At 57.2% G+C, this 6,045-nt stretch overlaps 1 pseudogene; it reads right to left on the bottom strand.

Annotated features, from left to right (window-relative positions):
* Nucleotides 1-2,227: 2,227 nt before the first annotated feature.
* LOC104347999 (large ribosomal subunit protein mL38-like) lies at nt 2,228-5,844 on the bottom strand (annotated as a pseudogene).
* Between the last annotated feature and the right edge of the window lie 201 nt (nt 5,845-6,045).

Below are 6,045 nucleotides of genomic sequence, written 5' to 3'. Positions count from 1 at the left end.
ACCCCAGCCAGGGGCACTGCTTTCAGTGAGGACACCAGCTAAACCCCTCAGGCACTGCCAAACCTCTAGTCCTGCTGTAGGTGCGGAAAACGCCGCTCTCCTGCAAAGCCCCAGGACCAAGCTCCCGTGCTGGCACAGGTGGATGGTGTAAAAAGGTGTCTGCCACGTGCTGGAGATGGAGCCAAAAGGATCTTGGCTGGAGACTCAGTCATAGGGACAGCCACCTAGGTCAGTGTCACCTCTTGTCCTTGTCCCACACCGGCCACACTGGGCTAACCAGGCCAGCGCCACCCCAGCCTCCAACTGACCTTGGCTCTCCAGGAGCCCTGGCGGGGTGCAGGGGAAGGGAGGGAGCTCAGAGGAGCCTCCTTCTCAATTATTCATGGTGGCATCTCAGCTGATGGAGCTGGGGCTTTCAGAGGCTGGTTCCTAATGGAGCCCGCTGACATGTCTGACCAGTAAGTACTCCTGGGCCCTGCACAATTCCCACTTCTCCCATCTCCGTGCCATAAAAATGCCACCTTCTCCTGCTAATGATGCATTACGCAGCCATTACTCGGGGTTCATAGCCCTGCTGCCATCACACAAAAAAGATCTTGAGCTGTTAGTGTTGGAAGGGCAGTGTGTGCTCTCCAGCCAGGAAAATCACACCTGCTGGGATCTGCCAGGAGTCCTGCCCATGCTGGAGGCTGATGGAGGGATGATGGGCCACCTGAGATCAGCTTGCACTGGGAGAAGAGGTACCAACAGGCATAGCTAGAGGACAGCGTGGCCTGCAGACATCCCACCCCAGCTCTTTTAAGCAGAGGAAGGCAAGGAGACGACAGAAGACACTTGGGGCCACATCAGCTGGCACCCCGGGTGCTGCAGACCCCTTAGCATGACGTGCTGATTGCCTGCAGGACATCTCCACCCGCAGAGTCAAACGATGCGATGGATGACGGGTGGAGGCAGTGGTGGAAGATGATTCAGGAATAGCCGAAGTTAATGGTTGGACATTGTGCAGGAGAATGTTGAATGGTGCATCAGGAATGCCTGCCAGCCGCTCGGGTGTGCCCGCTCCGTCCCTTTGCAACACTGGTTGCAAGGGTTGGAGGGTCCTGGGACCCTCTCCTGAGTCCACGTGGACATCCCACACCAACTAGGTAGAACTAGAAACGTGACCCTGGTGTATGCACAACTGAAGGGGCAACATAACCAAAGAGGGGGTTCATGAGGGCCACAGTATCATGGCAAGGCTTAGGTGACCTTGAGTAAGTCCTCCGTATCACCCATGGCCACTTATCTACTGTCCACCCCACACGGAGGAGAGCTGTGGAGGTTCGCCCATCTACGCATTCATCCCCACACCCTTTCATCCTCACACAAGCATGCCTCCACCTAACACCCATCCTCACACTGACCAGACACTCCATCCATCCCCATGCACTCACCACCCAGTTCCTCTGCTAGCCCAGAGCAGTGCTCCACCCAGTGAACACTCACCTCTGAGTACTTGGGAGAAACGGCTCAAAACCTGGGGTGGTTTTGTGCCCTCTCCTAAAAGGAGAGTATTAACCCCTTCTGATCATGGCGTGGACTGGTGTTCCTGTAGGGGCTACAGAAGTGCAGCAGACCTCTCTTTCAGGAGGGCAGAGGACATGTTGAGGGGAAGGATCTGTAACCCCTCCTTCTCGTGAGAGAAGCATCCTCAGAAGGCTCTGCATGGGCAGACAAGCTGCTGTGCCCGAGTCCTCCCTCAACAGGCTCCCAAAACCTGCAGCAGGTAACAGGAGCTTGCTCCAGCCAGCCATGTTTATAAAACCACAGCACTGGCAGAGACATCCTGACCCCTCTTCCAGCCAACTGGCACCCAGGGAAAGTCCCCAAGCCAGCCTGCCTGGCTCAGCGGTGGCGACGCCTGGCACCGCGTGCCAACGCGCCCTGCCTGCAGCACACAGCGGCCGAGCGCAGGGAGGCTGGGTGACGGTTTGGGATCGTGCAGCCTGGTGGATCCCATTGCCGAGGAGCCCTGGGACCTGCCAGGGGGTGAGTGGGAAAGGCTGCTTTTGGGATTCCCCAGCGTGGACAGGGCCTTGCACCCGCAGCATGAGACAGTGCCCACTGCACGTGGGCTGAGGGCTGGGGGCAGTAATGCAACTGGTGCCGGAGGAGACAGGCAACTACCACGAGAGTGGTGACCTGCCCGTCCTGCTGGTTGAGTTAGGGACCACACGTCTGTGACCGTCTATCCCGTGGCCACACCACACAGTTCCGCCTGCCCGGCATCCCAGCGTACACCAGAGCACCTCGAGAGGAGGCCAGGTCCCCAGTAAACACCGTAGGTGGGCTCCTTGGTGTCTCGGTGTCTGTCCAGGTATCTCAGAGGCTGGTGGTGCAGGAACTTTACCTGTGGAGGATGGTAAACGGGCGGCCGCACAAATTCAAAAGCAGGCTCTCTCCTATCTGTGAGGAGGCGATGCAGAACATCAGCAAGACAGCTCAGAGGCAAAGCCCGGGCCCTCCCCTTCACCAGCGAGGGCCCCCACGCGCACACGGGAGCAGGGCTGGTCAAGCACGCCCTGGTGAAGGCTCTCTAAGTGTTATTTCGAAATGCTCCCACAAAGCAGCCTTTTACAGGTCGCTTCCTCAGCCTGCTGTTGGTGCGGTGGAGGACGGCTCGGTACTACCCAGCCTGTGCTGCAACAGGTCCTAGACAAGCACCAGGACCAAGGAAGAGCCTACAGCCAGGGCTCGCCCGCTGACCCCGAGCGTTACCCACAGGGCCACGTCCTGGCCCACAAACAGGCCCCCTCCAGCACCCCCACACGCTGCATTTCTTACTGAGAAGCCAACTGAAGACCCAAGTAACGGAGCTGTCCCACTGACGCTGGAAAAACGCCAGCCCTGCCGAGGTCATCGCATCCTCGTGCTTTCTCTAGAAGTCAAACGTGCTGAAGGTTCACACCGTGAGGCTGTGGCTGGAAACAAAGACACGAGCGCAAGAGCTGACGTGAACACAGCGCCCTGGTAGGCAACTACTTCCCCACAACATCACCCCAGAGGCTATAAAACAGAGGTGGAAAAGGAAGGCACCAAAAGAAAACCTCCCAGCTTCTCCAGCTCTGCGCTCATGTCTGCCCCAGGTGGGGTAAAACAGCCTGTTTTAAAGCACGAGGAATCCGCAGTGTTTGCAGGGCCGGGATTGTGGCTTCAGGTGACACACAAACTCAAAGCAGCCCTGAACGGCTCCGCAGATTAAAAGGAACTGTTGTCCTACAGGAATAACAAGCACGTGATCATAACAAGCAGGAACAGCCGAACCAAGCGAGTGGAAACCGCCCAGGGAAAGCCTGAATTACCACAGCATCGGCCGAACAGCCTCGCTGAAATCCACGGGGCAGGCTTGCTCGAAGAGGAGGAAGATGAAGCAACAGTAGTTCCCACGGCAGGGAAGGGGGGCAAGTAATGGCAGAGCTCCTTACCTGACTTGATGTTGTTGCCTGGGATGTTTGCCCTGAACACAAAGAAGTTTATTTCGCTACAGAGCCATTCATTTCCCTCCATTAGGGCCAGCAGATTCACCCAGGATTGCAAATCACCCTGTGCTACGTTTCGTCATGACTTACCCCCCGTTTGACAAGTGAACGGGCAGTGGAGGCTGCTTTCACTGGAAGAAAAAAAAACACACCCAGTGATTTGAATGCCAAACAGCAGCAACACTTGGCACTACCGCATCTTTAGCAGGACCCAGAACACGGGGGTAAAGAAGGTAACGGCAGGAACACCAGAGAAAGCCAGAAACTGCCTTAGTGAACGCTTTTCCCCGAGCTCTGCTGGAGGAGGTCCTGCCCGCCCCGCCTGGGCGTCCCCTGAGCTACGCAGCACGCGGCCCTGATGTACTCACACCAGCCGGTGGAGGCACTGCAAGTCCCTGTCGCTTCAATGTCCACCTGCAAACACACACAGCACAGAAAGGTGACTGAGGGACACCCTGGTGTCTGCCCCCGAAGTGAGAACGCCCAGACCTGCTCTGAATGGAGGGTGCAGCTCGAGACCTCCCAGCATTCCTTTCCGAGCAGAAAAGGAACTCATTCTTACAGGATTGAGCTTAGAACGAGGAGTAAAGAACTCTACAGATGTAATTCCAAGATTAAAAGGACTTCTTGGTCAGCTGCTTCACTTCACTGTGCCTTGGCTTCTCAGGGTGGACAGCATCAGCTAACCTACTGCCCAGGCAGACTGCCAAGGGAGAGAGGAGTCTGGGGGTAAATAAAAGATGGGAGTCAGGGAGTTGTTTCCTCTACACTGTGACACAGGTCCTGTTGCATCACTGTTCCATCTCTCAGCTGCTAGAGATTTGGGGAGGCTACAGTCTTTCCTGCATATGTAATATGTCCATACTCGGCAGGTATCACATCATCTCTGGCTCTGCAGCCACAGAAACAGGAGTTAATGGAAAAGCAGAGTGAAACAACACAGCTTAAACATGTTTTTTTACAGAACTCACTACTCGCCTGATTTGTGAGCAACAGAGTCCAGAGGGAGCCTTTATCTGCCTCATATGACACTGCAGGAGGACTGGAAGCCTAAAAGAGCAATATAAAGAGAACACGAACCACTCAAACAGGTTCCATTAAGACCAGATGATGATTTCTAAGGTAAAGAAAATGAACCTGTCACAGGCACAGCCAGGATACAACACAGACTGGGCACGGCCACGCCACTGAGTAATCCAGCTCTACCTGGAGAGCCCCCTGGGGCGTTAATAAACACTAGCCTGCTGACAGACAACGATCCTGTTGCAAAGCTCTGTCCTTATGTTCAAGCAACATATCTCCTTCATCGCAGAGGAAGTACCCTTGTAAAAGAAATCCCCCAGAAAGAATAATGCCTGTTAGAAGCATCTGACAGAAACATGCAGGTTTCCCACGGGGTCGACGTTGTTCCCAGCTCTCCTCACACACCTCTGACGGAGTCACCACGTTCCCACAGCAGACCGGCCAAAGGTGCTCATCTTCTTGGCTGTACTCCACCCTCAGGGGTGAGCATGGCCCCCTTGAACAAGTCACAAACCATCCCGCAGGGCTCCACCACACGCTGCTGGTGGAACAGGCCGCTGGTCTTCCCCTACTCAGCTCTGACTTCGTCGAGGGGAATCAGCACTGCAAGGGAAGAGAAACGCTGCAGGAGGGAGCTGGGGGCCCAGAGCAGCCAGGGCAGGGAAGGAGGTGGCGAGGCACAGACCAGTCCAGATGCTCTTTCCATCTTGGTGGTTCTCCCTCAGGATCTTTTTTCTTCCCTTGGTCTCCTTTGCCCACAGCTGCTTATCAGGTGGCAGGCTGATGTCAGTCTTTGGCTCTTAAGAGAGGGGTGAAAAAAACCACATATGTAAACCACGTGAATACCCAAGATACCCAAACACAAACCCCTACACAACGTCAGGGGGCGTGCGAAAGTGACGCAAACGTCAAGACATCAGAGACTCGATTCTACCACCTCTGCCTTCCCTCTGCACCTCCACGCTTCTGCTCCTTCCTCCTTCCCCAGCTCATTGTGCTCCCAGACCCACGGAGCGCAGCTGGACACGAAGAGAACTCTCGTTTCGTACGGAGAGCAAGACACGTGGCCGAGAGAACCGGGCGCGGGCGGAGCGCGGGAGCGCGGTCCCGGGCCGGTGCCACCCCCGCCTCCCTCAGCCAGCCCCTTGGGGAACCCAGGCGTCTGAGAGCTCTCCGCGACCCCCCACCCAAACGGCCCCCACCGTCCAGGCGTGGGGAACCGGGACTCCCCGGCCTGGGGCTCCCCGGCCGGGCCCAAGGCCCACCGGCCCCGCAGCGCCGCGCTCAGCAAGGGCGCCGCCATGGTGCGCGCCGCCCGCAGCGGAAGGCCCCCGTTCCCATAGCGACGGCGGCTGCGCCGCGCAGGGCCTGGCGCGGAAGGCCCCCCGCTGCCATAGCAACGGGGCTGTCCCACGCACCGCCTGACTACAAACGTCCCCTCCCCCGCCCCGGGCTACCGCTCCCCATCCCCGCCCTTGCTCCTCTGTCCCCAGGGCTGGAGGGA

The sequence above is a fragment of the Leptosomus discolor genome, chromosome 15 (genome assembly GCF_034619465.1).
Source record: "Leptosomus discolor isolate bLepDis1 chromosome 15, bLepDis1.hap2, whole genome shotgun sequence".
Taxonomy (NCBI): domain Eukaryota; kingdom Metazoa; phylum Chordata; class Aves; order Leptosomiformes; family Leptosomidae; genus Leptosomus; species Leptosomus discolor.
Note: the sequence above shows the minus strand (reverse complement) of the source record. Positions and strands in the feature narration are given on the sequence as shown.